Source organism: Dipteris shenzhenensis, chromosome 8 (assembly GCF_047967505.1).
Source record: "Dipteris shenzhenensis isolate YYH24624 ecotype China chromosome 8, Dip_SZ_1.0, whole genome shotgun sequence".
In the NCBI taxonomy this organism is placed as follows: Eukaryota; Viridiplantae; Streptophyta; class Polypodiopsida; order Gleicheniales; family Dipteridaceae; genus Dipteris; species Dipteris shenzhenensis.
In genome coordinates this window covers 20,038,096-20,058,907 of record NC_141603.1, presented here as the reverse complement: position 1 = coordinate 20,058,907, position 20,812 = coordinate 20,038,096, and positions in this window count along the sequence as shown.

Here is a 20,812-nt window from a genome sequence, read left to right as displayed (position 1 = left end):
TGTATCTCGAGCGTAGGATTTCACAAATATGAAACTAGAAAGACCTCATCAAAGATTAAAATAAACAATGTGGACTTAACATTTCACAAATAAGGGTCATATCAATAATGACATGGCACTTGGTAAATGATCACTAGCAAAAGGTCTGCATGGATCATGTAGTATTTATAAACATGAAAATTTGAAGGATATAATCAATGATGTGTATACTAAGAATGTTGTGACATTAAAATCACAACTCAATATACAATAATCATGTTTTGAAGATGACAATTACATGGCACTTTCCAAATATGATAAGTATAAAAATGAGAGGATCTTATCGGTGAAAACATACCACTTCCTAAATAGAAGAAGTAAAGGATTGCATAAATGCCAAAGGTTACAACCCCCCCCCCCCCCCCCGGCCCAACAAACTGCCAACCTATGCAATTGTTGCCTGAACACCAATTGTAACCTCTCCCCTTCCCCCAAAAAAAGAATGAGCGAGACCCCTATATGAGCAAGGCTAGGACCCACAACATGTAAGCCATAAAAACCTAACATAGGGTACAAGAATAGATGCAACGAAAATTGGAGACACTAAAAGGATAGTCAAACACTAGAGCATCGACTATAAATTCCATCATGACAGAGCCCCAAAATGAGACCAACAATTCATCGACACATCTAGACCTTCCACATCAAGAGTCAAACCCACTAAACTAAAGGGGGCCCATACTAGAGCCCAAACATGTGCTAACAACTAGAGGACCCCAAAATTTTGCTAAAATCTATCCACTTAGGCTAGCACACGCAACATTGTACAATTGGATCTACGAGGGATCTATAAGACCTATTCGGTGGCACCAAGAAAAACCATTGCTAGGAATCCAAATGCATGGGCCAAAATAATGCATGAAGAGGGGCTAGATGAAAACCCTAAAACAAAAGATGAAAACTTGGGATCCCTCATAGATAACATTCAAGACCATACCCAACCATCATAGCTAGCCTAAGTTAAACCCCACAAAATAACTACTATGAAAAGCAATGTTACCACCCAAAAACAACAAGGGACAAATGAACATGCAAAATTTGTTCTGACAAGCCATCTAATGGATTTAAGAGCATCAAAACACAGCATTGTAAGAATTATTGGTTCAAGACAAAGGTAATGCTAGACAAAAATTCTTCAAATGTTCGTCTAGGAGATGACAATTTACTCCCAATGAAGGGTCACCAATAGTGACATACAGATCCACGTGTTTGACAAGCTGGATGCGCTTGTCCTTAATCACCTCTCTGATGAAGTGATACTTCACATCAATATGCTTTGTCTTCGCATGGAAGACAGGATACCGTGCCAACTGGATGGCACTCTGACTGTCACAGTGCAAAATTGGAACCTCTCCTGCAATGCTCAATCTCCCACTAGACGAGTAAGCCATATAGCTTCCTTGCATGCCTCAGTAGCTGCAACATACTCTGCCTCAGATGGTTGCAAACGAGAGACCCATGAAACTGCACCTCCAATGAATGAGAAAACATATCCTGTAGTAGACCTCCTGGTGTCTACATTCCCTGCAAAATCAGCATCTGCATATCCAACAACAGATGTGTCCTTCCTCCTAAAGAAAATGCACATGTTCTTTGTACCATTCAAGTATCTCATGATACCTTTCATTGGCTTCCAATGCTTCTTGCCAGGATTTGCCATATACCTGCTAACAGCTCCCACTGCAAAAGCAATATCTAGACGTGTAGCAACCATGGCATACATCAAGCTTCCTACTGCAGATGCATAAGGTATCTTTGCCATTTTAGCTCGCTCCTCATCTGACTTAGGGCTGTCCGCTTGGCTGAGTTTCAAAATGGAGGCAACAGAGTACTTATATACTTCCCCCTCTCCATATTGAAACGCTCAAGTACCTTGCTAATGTACTCTTTCTGTGACAAATGAAGGAGTTTCTTGTTCCTATCCAGAACAATCCTCATGCCAAGTATGTGACTGGCATCACCCAAATCCTTCATGTCAAAGGTCTCATGCAACCTTTTCTTCAAGGCATCCACATCCAAAGTAGATTTCCCAGCAATAAGCATGTCATCAACATATAAAATCAAAATAAGAAGGCTGCCATCTGATGCCTTCTTTGTGTAGAGGCAATGATTTGTCTCACTCCGTGTGTAACCTTGGGATTGCATAAATGCATCAAACTTATGGTACCACTCCCTAGGAGCCTGCTTTAGCCCATAAAGACTTTTTGAAGCTTGCATACCATCCGTTCTTTTCCCTACACAACAAACCCCTCTGGCTACTGCATTTAGATGTTCTCATGAAGATCTCCATGTAGAAAAGTTGTTTTTACATCCATTTGGGCAAGCTCCATGTCCTCTTTGGCAACCAATGCAAGCACTATACGAAGGGTAGTCATCTTCACCACTGGGGAAAAGATCTCATCAAAGTCAATACCCTTCTCTTGCTTAAAACCCTTGGCTACCAACCTTGCCTTACACTTAGGCAATGCATTTGTTGGAGACACTTCAACTTGTAAACCCATTTGCATGGCAATGCATGCTTTCCTTTGGGCAAATAAACCAAATCCCAAGTAGCATTCTTCATCAAAGAATCCATCTCTAATTGCATAGCCTTCTCCCACTTATGCTTGTCATTCCTAGACATAGCATCCTCAAAGCATGAAGGCTCACCACAATCTGTCAACATGACATAATCTAGAGATGGAGCATATCTCTGTGGAGGTCGTGAGACTCTAGTGGAACGTCTCAACACTTGCTCACTATGAGCATCTTGCTGTCCCAACTGATTTTCCTACATAACCTGAGGTTGTCCACCTAGATGTGGCACTCCCACCTCATAATCTATGGGCTGTCCATGCCCTGCATCATGTGGAACATGTTGTGCATGCCTCTCATATGGTGGTTGTCCATCCTCTTGAAACACCACTCTGCATATCTCAGTAGTCTTTTCTGGCTTCTTGTGCATCTTGTCCTCGTTAAAGATAATGTCATGGCTGCGTACTATCTTTCTGGCCTCTGGATCCCACAATCGGTATCCCATCTCGCTTGAATCACCATATCCAAGAAAAATGCACTTCCTTGACTTTGGATCAAGCTTGCTGTGTTTTTCCTTAGGAATATGAACATAAGCTTCATAGCCAAATACACGCAGATGCCCATAAGATGGTGGCTTGCCTGACTAAACCTCTTCTGGCACTTTCTCATCTAGTGCCTTGCTAGGTGATCTATTGATAAGATGTATTGCTATCTTGATAGACTCAGCCCAAAAGTCATGAGGTAGACCGGCATTAGAAAGCATGCTTATATTCCTTTCTTGAATAGTTCTATTCATCTTCTCAACAACCCCATTCTGAGAAGGATTCTCAGGAGTAGTCAACTCCCGCTTGATGCCACGTAGCTCACAAAAATTCTTAAATGCATGAGACGTATACTCTCCTCCATTATCAGTGCACAAGCATTTGAGCTTCTTGCTCGACTAATTTTCAGCAAATGCTAAGAACTTTTGAAATGCATCAAAGACATCACTCTTCTTCCGAAGAGGATAGACCCACACTTTTCGTGTAGCATCATCAATGAAAGTAGCAAAGTAAGAAGCACCACCCAATGAGACAGTAGGCATAGGTCCACACACATCACTATGAACCAACTCCAATGGTTCAAGCCTCTTCTTGCCCAAAGATTTTTTATGTGAAGGCCGTGTTTGCTTCCCATACATGCAATGCTCACACATGCTAAAATCTAAAAAATTACACACGGGAACATACTGCAAACCAGAAAGTATCTTCATTCTTGTCATTCTCATGTGTCCCAACCGATGATGCCACAAAGAGATGGATGGCTGCTCGATCACATTGATTACATTATCTCTTATGCTTGACTACAATGTTCCATGCTTGGAACCTCTAGCAATCACAAGTGACCCTTTGCTAATTTTCCATGTATTGTTGCCAAAAAACACATGATAGCCATCATCATCAAGCTGTCCCGTACTTATCAAGCTCTTTTACAGATTTGGAACATGCCTATCATTCTTGAGTACAAATGTAGAACCATTAGGAAGAGACAAGTGGATATCTCCCACTCCAACAATGTCACATGGATAATCATTTCCAAGTCTCACGGTTCCTTTCCTTCTTGCATCATAAATGGTAAACCACTCCTTATGTGGAGAGACATGGAAAGATGCTCCTGAGTCTAGCATCCAATTCTATGACAATGCATCATCACTAGTCACAAGAAAAGCATGCTCAAACATAGAGGCATAAAGAATGTCACCCTCATCACTATTGTTACTTATGGCATTCACTTCCTCTATATTGACCATGGATTTCTCTTCCTTCTTGGGCTGCACATTAGCTTTGCCTTTGCCTTTATCGTTCTTCCATTTGTAGCAATCCTTTTTGAAATGACCTTTCTTCCCATAATAGAAGCATTCCAAATCCTTTTTGGCATAGGATTTTCCTCTAGATTTGCTTTTAGACTTGCTTGTATTTCTGTCGTGGTATTTCCCCCTGGAATATGACCTCCCTCTCACATTGAGAGCACTTGAACTTTTAGTTCTAGCATTGTTCTTTCTATTTATCTCCTCAATGAGAAGGCTACTCTCAACATCACTGCTTGTCATGCCTCCTGCACAGGCTGAATTGCTTATAGCAGTCCTAAAAGTGTCCCAACTTTCAGGAAGGGTGACCAATAAGAACATTGCCTTAACTGAGTCATCAAAGGCAATTTTCTGAGCTAAAATTTGACTGAAAATTGTGTCAAACTCATTTAAATGGCTAGACATTGAAGTCCCTTCTTCCATGCGAAGATCTATGAGTTTCTTCAACTAATACACTTGACAAGCGGCACTCTGCTTCTCATAAAGATCATGCAACTTTGTATACACACCATAGGCACCACCTGCAGTATCTTTCACATTGAAATACACCGATTTTGAAAGTGTGAGGATGATCGTGGAGCATGCAAGCTCATCCAATTCCTTCCACTCTTCATCATCTCCCCAATCCTCTGGCTTTATGCCTTTGCATTTTATAAGCTTTACTTGGTTCTTCTACTCCAGGACATTGTAGATTTGCTCCTTCCAATAGGAGAAGTTTGTGCCATCTAACTTCTCAATGTTAAACAATGCCTTCTCTGACGCCAAAGCCATCAAAATGGATGACAGAACAACCAGGATACACTGCACCAATGTACCAAACTCAAGCCCAAAACTCAAGCCAAAGAATATCAAGTGCAATGACAACATCCACACTATCACTATCACAAATACATGTTCTGCTGTAAGTGACCTTAGGGCATCCCAAAACTAGCCAATAGCTTTTGCACGGTAGCTTCGATGCAAAAAGTGTAAACAGAAGAAATGTAGCTTGTAGAAAACTCTACAACTTCTCGGTTTACAGGAAGTCCAAAATCCTTACAGATTTCCTTATATCTGCTGTTGGAAACCACCACCTGCAAACTTTTACTATTGTAATAACAGTCTGCAACAGTTTTGGCCTGTTTTGAACTGTCAATATATTCCCAATCAATATATTCCCAACCATAACTCGGTTGCCTTTGCTATAAACACCAAAGTTGTATACAACCAATAAATCTACCAACTTCTAGTTTACTGCAAGTCCAAATTCATTATGGATTTTTTGATATTCACTGCTGAATGCAGGCCCCTGCTCACTTTTTCTAGCTGCTATCATAAACTGTCAAAACTGTAAATCATGGACATACTAGGCATCATAACTTTTCCTCTAAATCTCCAATTGAAACGCTTTCAAAAACAAGATTGTAGATTGTCCAAAAAACTAAAAATTATTAGTTCAATTATAAACCCAACTGAAATCTAAATGTACCAGCCGCCATTGATCAGTTGGAGTCCGCCACAAGCAAAAGACGTTTTTGCTTTCAGACCCCAAAAAAGCAACTTTCTTTGGCTGGAATTGCATAGCAGTAGGGCGTTTTTGACTGTAGATGGATAATATTCCTTCTCCCCCATTCAAACAAGACAATAGATTGCTAGAACAGTCGAGGCAACCTGATATATATGGCTAAAATAGTAAAAATGAGCTAGTATATGTCAAAATACAGCTTTCAGAGGTAGCCCACGGGCAGTAGGAGACTCCACGCAACAAGTTCGAGCTCTTGGCATAGCAACACCGCAATGCGACAGTCTCCTTGTTGGCTTCGCTCAACCAATCTCTGATACCAGTTGGTGGAGAGGAGGTCTTATCGGAGAGCAACAAAGAAAAAGGGAGAACACCACAAATTGTGGGTGCTAACTCACCCAGATCAAGGTAAGCTCTTATTATGTATGTATGGTACAAAGGGGTATAGATTGGGCCATTGGCCTTTACCCCAACAGCAAGTGCTTGATGAGGTGTGGAATATGGTCAATGGTATCCTAGCTATTAAGGAATGGGGCTTGTATGAGGCATGTCTCTATGGGAAGCAATATAAGGAATTGTCTCCAAAGAAGTAGGAAATGTCAAGTCAATTTTTCTCAATGGAGGTCTACAAGAACAAGCCTCTATGCTTGGTACATCAAGTTGGATGGATACTTCAATTCAAAACAATTTGTTAAAAGTGAAGATGATCATATGTTATACAATTTGAAACAAAATGGCAGTATGACGATCGTTGCCATTTATGTGGATGATCAATGAAAGTAGGCGATAGCCTGGAGATGATAGATCAACATACGGTAAACTTGAGTAGGCAATTTGACATGACAAATTGCAAACCTACCAATATGTTACTTAAATCAAGTAGCAATAGTTAGTTCCAAGATGCTACATTACATTGCATCAAAGGGGAAACCATTTTGGCCTTGGGTGAGTCAATCCAAGAATTTAAGGAGCTTTCAAGCAACTCCATTCTTTGTTGGGAGTGGTTGGGAGGCAAACAATCTTGGGTATAAAGAATATAAGGAGTTGTTATTTTTTTGGTGAAAGAAGTCTACTTGGCTTATTTTTGTGATGCCACCTAAGAGATCATTCTCACTCCTATGAAAACTTGTAAAGCGTGCTTACTCTCTCAAAGAGTTTAAAACTGTGATTCCATCACTTGGAAAATGCACTTTTCAAGAGTAGTTCGATTTAAGAAAGTATGTCAAGCTATTGTAAACGGTGGTTTTTCCATCACTTACTATTTAATGAAATGCGATTTTAAAGAGTAGTCCCATTTGAGAAAGTATGTAAAGCTCTTGCAGAGGGTAGCTTTCCCATATATCTAGCTACACCCTAGTCTAAATTTTATAGCAAATTTGCTTTGCATTATATGTGATATTTTTCCATTCTATAATTGCATTGGATGTGGGATTAGCATTGATGTAGGAGAGGCAGTCAATAGAGCGAGCCCAAAAAAGCGAGCGACAATTAGTTGAAGTGATTGGAAAATCAAGCAAGCAAAGAAAGAATCTAAGACTTTTATAAAATAATTGCTTGAAGTATAAAGTATTCAAAAGAGTGGTTATGTGTCACATTTCTTGAAATTGAGTAGCCTAAAGTTAAGGACTTGGCAATTATCTTGGGGGGTTACTCATAAACATGTAACATACCACTTTTGTGCATTGAGGGGTATTTTTTAGTGGGGGGCTTACATGTTGTTTGTGTGCATGAGGGGATTTATAAAATAGCAACTTAATGTAATTTATATATGTAGATATTTTAAAATGTAAACACATACATGGGTTCAACCATTTACATGACAAAATGTAAATTGCAAGAATAGGGGTAATTTTTAATACATGCTTGCTTGCACATGCTTTATGGGTTTATGAAGAGTGATCCCCATAGTGTAATTAAAAGGTAGAGGATGTTAAATTTGGGTTTTTTTTTTGGCCAAAATAGACAGTGTCTTCTCGCTTCCCATTATGGGAAACCTTGCTTTAAAATTGGTGCAAAAAATTGGACAGAATCTCACAAAATTCATATTCTAATGCGCACAATTTTTTTAGATGGTGCAAAAAGGCATGATATTGATCTAAATCATGCCTTGTCATTTGATTTGATATGTAACATTATGCCATTTATATTTGACAATAAAAAGATGTAGGGATGTTAAAAACTCATCTTTTGGGCCAAAAAATCATATGTTGACATCTTGCAAAAATACAGGGATGTGAAAATTCCCTCTTCTATTTTGGCCCAAAAGAGGACATTTTCACATCCTTGTATCTTTTGATTTACAATTCCAAACATGGTCATGTTACATATCAAATCAAATGGCAAGGCATACTTTAGATGATTATCATGTCTTTGTGCACCATCTAGTAAAATTTAATGCACCAAAATATGAATTTGTGGTTAATTTGTTGCATTGGTTAGATTAGTGGGAGCTAAGAATAAATCATTAGGGAAGGATATTTTTCCAGTAACAAAGAAACATGGGTATCATTCCAAGAGTGAACAGAGTTAAAAAAGCTAAGCATTTACATATGCATGGAATCTAGACTAATCCATGCAAGGAGTCCTTGGAAACACCCCACCTATGTGGAAGGTTGCATTGATGATCTCAATTACTCTAGTGGAAAGAGAGAACTTGATTGCACTTATTGTAGGGTTTGTCTTTAATACAAACAATGAATTGGAAATTGAACATACAAACTATGTCATGGATGATGTGAAATTAGTGTTAGTGGCTCAGAAAATTATATGCATATTTAACCTTCTAGCATTGAGGAAACATATGGACTTTTGAATAAGTTATAATTTTTTGCTACTGAAATGGGGGATTTATAAATCTTTTATTGGTTTTTATTGCTCGCTTCTTTTGGCTCGCTCGCTTTTTGTCGCTCGCCTTTTGGTAATCCTCGATGTAGGATGCTTGAATTCTTGCTAAACTTTTGATAGTTTTTCACTCAAATATATTTTTTATGCCATTAGCATCATAACTAATTTCATGCCAATTGCATTCAATGAAAGTAATGTGATTCAACTTTAACATTGGAAACAAAGAAAAGAAGGAAGTATGATGTCATTAGTGGAGGCCCCAAGAAATCTTTCCTCATTAAAGCTATGGCAAGGGTATAGTTCTTCTCATTATATCCATGACTATGCTCGCAAGCTAACATTCTCACCCTATTTTTAGAGCTTGGAGCTACACTTGTTTACCTCATCTATACAAAATTGTGGTCCCTTTGGTTTTGCCATGTAGCAATCCTTGCTATTTTTGGCTCCATTAGTGCACATGCACACACACATATACACACATAATTATTTTTATCCATTTTCTCACCTTCCATCATATATAGCTATAATATCTACATCATTGTTAGTCTTTAGGAGGGAACACGCACACGCACACGTGCACACACACACACACACACACACACACACACACATCATTGACATAAGATTCAGCTTTCGTCGAGCATCTCAGAGGGAGGAGGACCTACAAGCATCACAATTAGGAATGGCTTGACATCATTGCCCTTACCAAAATTACCCATGGCTCCCCTATGCATTGGCCAATCCCCCTTGTAAAATCTATCAAGATGCTTTGGGAAGTTTGGAGAACTCACCTCCCTCTAAGGATTTTGTCCACTAATTATGAAGATGAACTCCTTCTAGTGGTAAAGGGCATTGTCAAGAAAGAGGATCCATGTAGCTTGTCCTCTTCAAACTCTATATTGTTGCATTCTCCTCCATCAATCCAAGAGTCTACATCTAGAAGGCTTTCTATGAGCCATCTTTAAAAAGAGGGTGTTGCTAATGACACATTGGGGCATACACATTTAGGATCTTGATCCTAGAGTCTCCCTTGTGTAGGCCCCAATCCAGGTCATTTGGACCTCCAATAAGCTCTCCATGATCAAACTCATCTAGGATCTTGATCCTAGAGTCTCCCATGTGTAGGCTAATCTAGGTCATTTGGACCTCCAATAAGCTCTCCATGATCAAACACGTATAGGGCTAAAGACTATGATATAGAACTACTCCTACTCATTACCTAGGACCACAGCTCACACCTCAAGGTCTCTCCTTAGGGAGCCGGTGCCATCATCTAATGCTCATAGTTGAAAACATGTCCTCTTGAATCAAGAGGATATCTACTGATCAACCCATCATATCTCTCTACAACTCCTTGCAAAGTACCATGGCCAATCATAAAGTTCGTGTGCACTCCAACTCACCATGGTCCAACTCATGGGGCGGGGTAAGAAGGCCTTCCCATGTGTGGAAGCCTGTGTCGAAGGTATGTACTTCTAAGTGTTTAAAGGCTTGGATGGTGAGTAGTTCAATAGTGTGCTAAAGTCATGATTGGCTCAATGCCTAGCTTTAGTGCCCACTGCAGGCTTGCACAACTAACCGATTGGGGTACTATATCAATGTCCAATGTGCAAGCTACTCCTCTAGTCCTAGGTGGATTACCACCATTGCAAGGTCGAGGCTCAAACCATCAATGTGCAAGCCACCAAGGCTTCTCTTCTAGACCTAAGTTGTCAATGCCCACCTTTAGTGCCCATTGCATTAGAAAGGTCTTCCTACCTAACAAACTAGCATATTAGTTAAATGGCCAATGTGCAAGTTGCCTGATTTGTACCTTTGGACATACGCAAGAGAGAAAAATAGATAATATGGAGAATCAAAAATTTGATTATTGTATAACTGATACAATAAATGATGCTTCTTTAGGGTTGCTGTAGCCAGTGATGAAATGGGCTTCACGGGCTTACTCTTATATAGCCACCAGTCATAGTCAGTTAGAGCCAATTGGGTGACCGACCCAGCCCGTGCCCAAAACGGTCGACTGGGGGTCGATCTCAAAATAGGCCACCGACCACATGATACAACCGGTGCACAAAATAGAGCAACTAACCTACGGTTACTGTTCGGCCCAGAGCCATTCGAGATCATCTGAGGTCCAAATGGACCCCGCAACCCAAGAGTGGGCTGCCCTGGGAAATGCTCCATCTACCCTCAGTGCGGTCATGGATTCCTTCCCGCACTTGCATGTAGCCTAGTTGGAAGTGTGCCAACTCTATCTGAAGCCGTCCAGCCATCAAGCCACACATGGCCCCCATCTGGTGTCCAAACAACAGGACCTACCGAATAACCGAGCTACTCAAATGCCTTCTCCTCATATGGGGGCTTACAAGTAGAGTTAGCTGGTTCCTGCGTAGTTACATGAGAGTGGAGCATTGATATCTAATACCCCCCCCTCAATGTCCACCTGCAAGTGAACTTACTTTTTCGGTCCAATGCCAAGTCGATGAAGATATCTCTCTAGCAAGTCTCTTCCAAGAGCTTTCGTGAAGATGTCCGCAGCATTCTCTGTAGTCGGATAGTACACCAAGTCAACCTCTCCATCCATGATGAGCTCACGTACAAAGTGGTATTGAATCTCAATGTGTTTTGTGTGAGCATGGAACATAGGGTTCTTTGCAATCGCCATACAACTCTAATTGTCACATGATAACTGCGTAGGCTTGTTTTGCACTGCATCCATGTCCCCCAAAATCCTCCTCAACCACACTGCCTCGCAAGAGTAAAGCATGTTGATTTGTACTCAGCCTCAGTAGAAGAAAGAGCAACTATAGGTTGCTTCTTGCTAACCCATGACACAGCTCCAGATCCAAGTGAGAAACAGTAACTTGTCACGGATCTCCTGCTGTCCATGTTTCCTGCCCAATCTGAGTCATAGAATCTGGTCAAGATGTTGCACTTGGTATAGGTGATGCCATAATCAAGTGTGCCTTTGATGTATTTCAGCACCTGCATCCCTGCCCTCCAATGGTTCTCCCGGGGCTTATTGGAAAACCTACTTAGTACACCAGTCATGAAGCTGATGTCCGCGGCCGCGTGTTGCACAAGTAAATCAAGCTACCCACAAGCCTTTTGTACTTCGCTTCATCCACCAGTGGTGATGAATCCTCGTTTGAGAGCTTCACGTCAACCTCCATAGGGGTATCAACTATCTTGCACTCAGCCATGCCAAATGCCTTTAGTATCTCTCCAGCATCCTTCAGCTATGAAATGAAGATCTGTTTTGGCTCTTGCCAAACTTCAATCCCCAAACAGAAATGCATCAGTCCGAGGTCTATCATTTCGAACTCTCTTCCTAGCAAATGCTTTGTCTGCGAGATCTTCTCTTCATGGTTCCCTGATATGACAAGGTCGTCCACATAAAGGACCATGATCATACACCTGCCGCCTCCTCTAAAGATATACAAATTTGCATCAGATGGGCTCCTCCTGAACCCGTTTTGTAGAAAGTAGGCATCAATTCGCTAGTACCATGCTCGTGGGGCCTATTTCAGCTCGTAAAGTGCCTTCTTTAGTTTACAGACTTTATCTTCTGAACCGGGGATCACAAAACCTGGTGGTTGTTCCATGTATACCTCCTCCTTGAGATCCCCATTTAGAAAGGTTGATTTTACATCCATCTGAATCACGGGCCAACTTCCCTAGGCACCTAAAGCCAAAACGCTGCGAATGTCGAGCTATGGGAACAAAAGTATCCTGATAATCAAAACCATGTACTTGTGCGAATCCTTTTGCCACGAGCTGATGAGCCTTGTACTTATCCAACATGCCATCGGACTTGTACTTGGTCTTGTACACCCACTTGGTGCCGATTACCTTGCGTTTTCCCAACTGTTGTTCTTCATTATGGAGCCATACTCTGACTGCATAGCTTCCATCCACCTATCATCACCTTGTGCCTCTTCAAGACCCTTGGGTTCATCAGCATAGATCACCTCTGTCATCAAAGCGTAGTTGACCAAGTGTTCCTATGCTCTTCTTTGCTCCTCTAATCTCTTGGACTGGCGGTGTTCGGACAGTTCCTCCTCAATGGCTGGAGGTTCTCTACCATCCAAAAGCTGCTTTACCCACTTCGAGAATGGCCGTTGCCATTGTGGTTCTGTAGGCTCTTCTTCATCTTCTTTATCTTGAATCCTCCCAAGCACCATTGGGGGAGTTTGGTCTGCTGTTGGTGGTGGTACTGGATGGTTATCACGGTCTTGGTTGTTTGGGAAGGAAGCATCCTCCTCCAATTGATGCGGCTATTCTGAGAAGACCACATCGTGACTTACTATTACCTTCTTAGTAATAAGGTTATAGAGACGGTAATCCTTCGCCTCTTCACTGTAGCCCAAGAAAATACACTTCCGACTCTTCAGTTCCCATTTGGTCCTAGTAGCATCAGGGACATGCAAAAAACAGTCACATCCAAAAACTTTGAAATGTGCAGCTAAAGGTTTCTTACCAGAAAAGGCCTGCAGTGGAGTCATCCCATTCACAGCCTTCATGTAGCTACGATTCAGAATGTAAACTGGAGTGTTACATGCTTCAGCCCAGAAAGTCTTTGGCAAATCTTTCCCTTTCATGATACTCCTACCCATTTCACAGATGATGCGCATCTTGCGCTCTGCTACTCCATTTTGCTATGATGTATGTGGTGGGGGTTTTTGCCTTTTAATCCCGTGACTTTTGTAGTAACTTTCGAATTCAGTCGATGTGAACTCTCCACCTCTATCTGATCTCAATTTCTTCACCTTCCTCCCCAATTCTTTCTTGACCATTACATGCCATTCCTTGAACTTAATAAAAGCCTCATCTTTAGTCTTCAGGAAGTATATCCATATCCTTCTACTGTAGTTGTCGATCAGTGTCATGAAGTAGTAGGAACCACCCAAAGCTTCTATCTCCATCTTTCCGCACAGGTCCATGTGAATGAGCTCTAGAGGAGCCTTTGCCCTACTGGCCTCTTTAGGAAAGGGATGCCGATGCTGCTTGCCCATCATGCAAGCTTCACATACATCGGGCAGATCTGAAATTTCTGGTAGGTCTGCGATCATTCCACTTTTATGCATCTCCTTCAAAGAACTAAGGTTTAGATGACCAAACCTCTCATGCCACACCTTAGTGTTCTTCACATCGGCTTGAGCACTGAAAGCTGAGAGTTCATAGATGTTGTTGCATCGTGTACCTTTACCAATGACCTTCCCTTGAAGATCCAGAATCTGTGCACCATTCTTATCGAATTGAACTTTGAGGTCCCGATCCGTAATCACAGAATCAAACAACAAGTTCCTCTTAATATCTGGCACATAAAGAACATCGAACAACTGTTTTACAACTCCATCTAACTTGAGAGCAATCATACCTTTTTCTTTTGCTGGACATTTTGTATCGTTAAAGCATTTTACTAAGATCCAAGATCTTAGGGAGAAGCTTCTCAATATTGATGAGATCATTTTGCAAAAGATACTCCCTTTGGCCACCATTTGTGTGCTACACTACCACCTCGATTGCTGCAATACTACTAGCCTGACTGTTGCACTGCTCCGGCCCTCGATTACGTTACTGCCTTGACTCCCCATGACTACTGCTACTGCTCAAACTTTGCGCCACTCATGACCTTTGTTGCTGCTGCTGAGTCAACTGTCTCACTTCCTATACTGATTGTGCCCTTGAGCATGCAACCTCTGCAAATCGACTATCACCGCCCCTGCGCGTATGGTACTTGTTTATTCTAATGCCTTCTCTATTACCTGCCAGCACCTCCTCTCTCATGCAAATTCAACATAGCCATGTATGTCTTTCATACATTGATGTACTCACAGAGTCACAGGTCACCTTCACTCAGTTTGTGGTCGCCCTTTGCGCATGCCTTTCTTTACTTCTATAGTTTGTAGTTAGTTTGTTTTGTAATTAGTATTTGTAATTAGTAGGTAGAGTTAGAACTGTTTGTGGTTCGGTCGACTAGTGTATGTTAGTTGGTAGTTTGTTCATTTTAGAGTTTTGGTTAGTGTTTGGTAGCCAGTGCTAGTTAGTCTAGTTAGATTAGTGTTGGTTAGCTAGTTCAATCAATTAATTTATTACCCTCACTTGGTAAGTACAATAAAATTTTATACAAGATCTATATTTACCCCTCTTAGTTTTTCTCTATTACCCCTATTATTATATATCTAAAAATGTTAATCTCTCTTTATGTTATTTTCTAGATTATTATTAGACTATATAAACTTATATTTTTTTCTTTATTAATTATTTTTTCTATTCTATTTCATTTTTCATTCATTTGCTTTTTAATCAAGCATACTTTCTCCTCTAATTCATTTTGTCAATTTCTTGTAGTTTTTAGTTAATATATATGGCATATATGTAAGAAAATAATAATACGTCTGTGCTCAATAGATAATAGGATCTCGTATGCAAGAGAGAAAAGCAGATAGTATGGAGAATAAAAAATTTGATTACTGTAAAACTGATACAATAGATGGCGCTACCTCCCAAGCGTGTGCTCCTGTGTGAGAAGCTTCGATGGCATGTTGGAAATAGTAGAGGATGGAGGCTGGATGCTAAGGAATCAGGGTTGCTGTAGCCACTGATGAATATGGGCTTCATCGGGTTGCTCTTATATAGCCACCAGTCGTAGTCATTTAGACCCAATTGAGAGATCGACCCAGTCTGCCCGAAATGGCCGACTGGAGGTCGGTCTCGAAATAGGCCACTGACCACACGTTAGAACTATGGCATAGAATAGAGCCGGGAAATGCTCCATCTACCCTTAGTGCGGTCAGTTATGGGATGCCTTCCCACACTTGCATGTAGCCTAGTTGGTAGTGTGCCAACTCTATCTGAAGCTGTCCAACCATCAGGCCACACATGGCCCCCATCTGGTGTCCAAACTAGAACCTACCGGATAACCGAGCTACTCAAATGCCTTCTTCTCATATGGGGGGCTTACAAGTAGAGTTAGCTGGTTCTCGCATAGTTACACGAGAGTGGAGCATTGATATCTAACAATATATATATTCTGGCATGCATATATGTAATATTTAGATTACTTGTAATATTTTCCTAGTTTTCCCATACACACACAAATTCACTCCTTGTTATCTTATGGTACACCCACAAAAACCCATGTTATCTCCTTATCTTTATTTAATTGCTTTATCCAAATCATGATATTATCAAAATTTTCAAGTATTCTAGACTTAGTGGTTTAGTTTCTTAAATTCCTCTTTGGTTTGTATAACCTTAGGGTGTGGAGTATCCCCCATTTGATTATTTTTTTGGTAAGGGTGTGGACTACCCCCCTTATTGTCTCACACACTTTACCAGTGGATGAATCCCCTTTTGCTAGATTTGTGACACCAATTTTTTATAGCATGGTATTTTCAAAAATTTACTTATGAATCTAGATCTAGACGGTTGTCTTTGTTCCTAGGTAAAGCAATAACATGCCAGGGACTACATGCATTACCTATCTACCCAATTGAGACTATGATGTTCTAACACCTAGTTTTTCTTGGATGGTGGAAGGTAAGTGGACCCTGACCTTAGAGCCTAGACAACCTGACGGATTCAACACTTTTGTACCAAATATATACATATGTTATGAACACCCATAAGATGAGGAATTTATTATCCAAACTTTTTTTAGCATCGTGTGCCGTGTTGTTAAAAGGTTTTATTTTAAAAACACACACACACACACACACACACACACACACACACACACACACACACACCACCTTCCTCTCTTTTATATATAGACCCTGGCCCCATGCTAGCTCTTCCTCTCTCTCTCTCTCTCTCTCTCTCTCTCTCTCTCTCTCTCTCTCTCTGTGAGACACACACACACACACACACACACACACACACACACACACACACACACACACACACACTCTCTTCCTACAATTTTTGCTCTTTTTTAGACCTTGACCCCCTTCTCTCTCTCTATCTCGCTCTTTCTTCTATTGCTAAACCCCTTTAAATAAACCCCTAATCCTATTTACCCCTTTAATTAAACCCCTAATCCTAATCCTAAATTATTTTTAAAAAATGTTTTTTAATTTAAAACCTTCACCTATTTGGACCCCCTCCCCACACTTTCTAAACCACCCACCTACATGCATTTTTATGCTCACCTAGCCGACTTGCCTCCCTAAACTATATATGTCCATCTATTATCATAACCTACCTCGAGCCCCGACCCCCTCTCCTAATCGACCCTCCCGACTACTCTCTTCATACCCTATAGAAGCCCTTCTACTAAGCAAACCTTCTCCAAGTTCTCCACTCATGACATGATGCTGCTGCGGCCCACAGTCTCCCCCTGTGCACAGACCGCGCTCTCTTCTACTACCCCTTTTAGACAGTTGCGGTACCTTTTGCACTGGCTCAACAGTACACTCTCGTGCGGAATGACGTGCTGACCATGTGGAGTCTTTGGACCACTATGGAGGCTTTGCTGGTTTGACCGTTTGGATCACTGTGAAGCTTAGTTACTCATCAAACCATCTTAGCCCTCGAGTCCCGCTCTGACGCACTCCCCGAGTTTTTGCTACACACGGCGTCCTTGGCCTTAAAGGTTCAAACTTCAATACTTACTTTTCTTTTTTCATCTCATATTATAAGGTATCCCCACCATTTCTCTATGTATTCCATCCACGGCCCCTCTCTACATATATATTCTCAATAGTATATATATATTTCCCCCCCCCATCCTCCTCTCTACTTATTTTTAATCCACACCCTCACCCCCCTCTCTGAGTTTTTATCCTTGTTAAATGACCCCCCTCTAATTATGTATATATTCTTCTCTCCCCAACCCCCCTCTCCAATTAAATCTAAAACCCCTTGTTTCCCCTTGTTTTGTTAATTCATTTGCCCCCTCTTATTTTCATAGGAATCTACCCAACTACTTCTACATCCCCCCTCTTGCCTGAAAGAATAGAATGCATATAAGGCCTCGCTCCCTACTCACCCTTATTTCTTACTCTAGGTGCAATAGTTCTACTAAAATTTTCCTTAAACACTTTTGTACCAACTATATACATATGTTATGAACACCCATAAGATGAGAAATTTATTATCCAACCTTTTTTTAGCATCATGTGTCGTGTTGTTAAAAGGTTTTATTTTTTAAACACACACACACACACACACACACACACACACACACACCCCCACACCCCCCCCCCCCCCACACACACACACACATGTGTGTGTGTGTGTGTGTGTAGGTATGTATGTATGTATGTGTATATATGTATATATATGTATTTGTATATATATATTTGTTCATGTGCGTGTGTATGTACACACACGTGCATGTGTGAGCAAAAATATAGATATAGACATGTATATGTGGTGTGTGTGTGTGTGTGTGTAGATAGATAGATAGATAGATAGATAGATAGATAGATAGATAGAGAGAGAGAGAGAGAGAGAGAGAGAGAGAGAGAGAGAGAGAGAGAGAGAGAGAGAGAGAGAGAGAGAGAGAGAGAGAGAGAATTAAAGTCTTCAAAAGATCGATGGGTCTATGAGACTGTGAAAATCTTGGTACAAACAAGCTGTGAGGGTGGAGCTACTAAATGAGCATCCACACCAATGTAGAGTGCAAAAAATGCAAAATGATAGTACTAAGTACAACATAGTCATGTTAGTGGTGGACTATATATCAATCTCCTCCTCCTCAGCATCATCATCGTCACCAACATCAGGACCTCATGGTGGGTGGGGGCAATGGAGGAATGAAATTAGTGATAGAATGCTGTTAGTGCTCACGAGTGTGGCCCTATGACATCCCCTTCTCATAACTCTGCATATTACAAGGGCTACAGTAACCCCTATCATCTAGGCTTCGACACTGAACAGAGAGGGGATATCCCCAAGTGTAATCTATGCATCAACCTAAGATGTCAAGTCATTAGCTTTGGGTCACGATCATGTCGAGGCCTCATATCATGGGGGTTTGTGTGATTTGGTAGGAAGAACTTTGTGATAGAGCTCTGAGATGGAACTGCCAAGGAAGAAGTCTACTCTTGTCTTCGTGATCGAAGTAGCCTCTTGCAGTGCCTGACTACCTCAAGGCCGCCAAGCATCATTGGTCTGGATAGGAGAGGAATTGAGACAAAACCCTAGAGCTATCTCTAAAGAGGCAGAAGAAACACCCTTGGATATCATAGTAAACAGGACACCTGAAGATGGAGTGCTCATCCGTATCAACAACCTGTGTGTCACATAATGTGCATATGCACCTCTCCGTGGGTAGGCCCTCTGTTCTGCCACTGTCGATACAAAGTCTATGTGAAGAGACCCAAAAATGCCCAATAGAGATCCTCAATGAGTGGGGTAAGTGGATCTGTGTGTATCCTCGTGGGTCAATGAAACCCTCCTCTGTGATATGCAAGCAGTGATCTCTATAGAAGCTGAGCTTCACTGGAAGCTTGCTCAGTCCAGGTCCAGAATGTGTGTAGCTAATAAGAGATCCTCACGAATTACCTGGTTGATCTCGTGTGACAAGAGGAGAGAAAACGGAGTTGCCATACCATATTGAAGGGAGGGAGTCTATCCATGTGGATCCCCAATCATGCAAAGCATCTCTCTATGCATGCATACCAACATCTTTGGTCACCTCTTGTTGAGAGTGCCATAGAGGAGGACAATGCTAGCCATGGTAGTCCGCTGCACCCAAAAGTATAATCCCCATAGTCCCTGACTTGATATAGATGAGTGATGACTTGAAATGCAATATATAGCTATAATGGGGATGACCCAAACTTAGCCTTTACCGTGAATCATTTGAGATAGCATGAGAACCTATAGCCACTCCACACAATCCCACTCTATATCTGTCTAGTCTGGCCCCCAACAAGGGCTGCCATACATCCATGCTTGGCAGACCAAGGAGTCAAATAGAAGCCCCTTGGTCCATGGATCCTAAAAGTGCGAGTGAAAGCACTAACTCTCTAGTCTATCCAATGAAGTTATCCCCTACCTAGGTGGACCGGACCTGCATCTCAGGTCTCATAGTGAAGATGTTCAGAGAAGACAACCCCAAGATATGTGTATGACGAAACTATCTCAATAGATGACCCATCAAACGTGAAATGCTCCTAGTGCATGGTGGCTTGAGATGCATTGAAGATCATAACCTTGGCTTTACTAAGGTTGACCTTCAATTCATGACTCACAGAAAAAATATAGTGCATCAAGGTGTCTCTGGAGGCCCCTTTGTCAAGGAAGACAAAAGTGCCACATCATCTACATATAGCAATATCTAAGAGAGATGAGTGCATGCACGTGCATGCTCACACACACACACACACACACACACACACACGTGCCTATATCAAATGTTATTAAACTATTTCAAGAGTGAAGGATGAAAATTGTGACTACACTAAAGTATTTTTTCTAATGTCACTCACGAGCAGTTAATTCCTACTCCCAATTGGATTCTTAGGTTGCCACACTTCTTATCTGGTTGTGCCAGTAACGTTATGGTATATTTTGTTCATAGACTTTCCACTTGATAGTGCTTATATTACTAAATTTGATGAGTTACCCAATAGGGCCCTACCCACATTGGTAGAAATGTTTTTGCAATACCTTTTTTATTAATGGATACTTTATCATGACAAGGTCCCCTTGATTAAATTGAATAAATGATGTCTTTTTTCATACAATATTTTACATCTATCTTGAGCTTTCTTTAGGGTGAGCACATAGATTATGTACATTCCAAGTATGTTACCTTGGATTGAGCATCTCAATTTGTAAATTACTGAACTTAAACCAAATTATCATAGCTATAAATTGTGGACATTACTCAAAGAATGACTCAAAAGGGCTATTTCAAGTTGAATCTTAGATGGCAATATAATAGCCGTAGCTAGAATGAATGGCAAAGGCACATGCCCTTGGCGATGTTTTGGATCAGTGTACCTTAGTATCCATCTAATTACTTTGTTTTATTGTTTATTTAAAGCATTGCAGCACAAATGAATCAAAGGTGAAGTGTTGCTTGATATGGCCACTTTTTGTGTGATTTT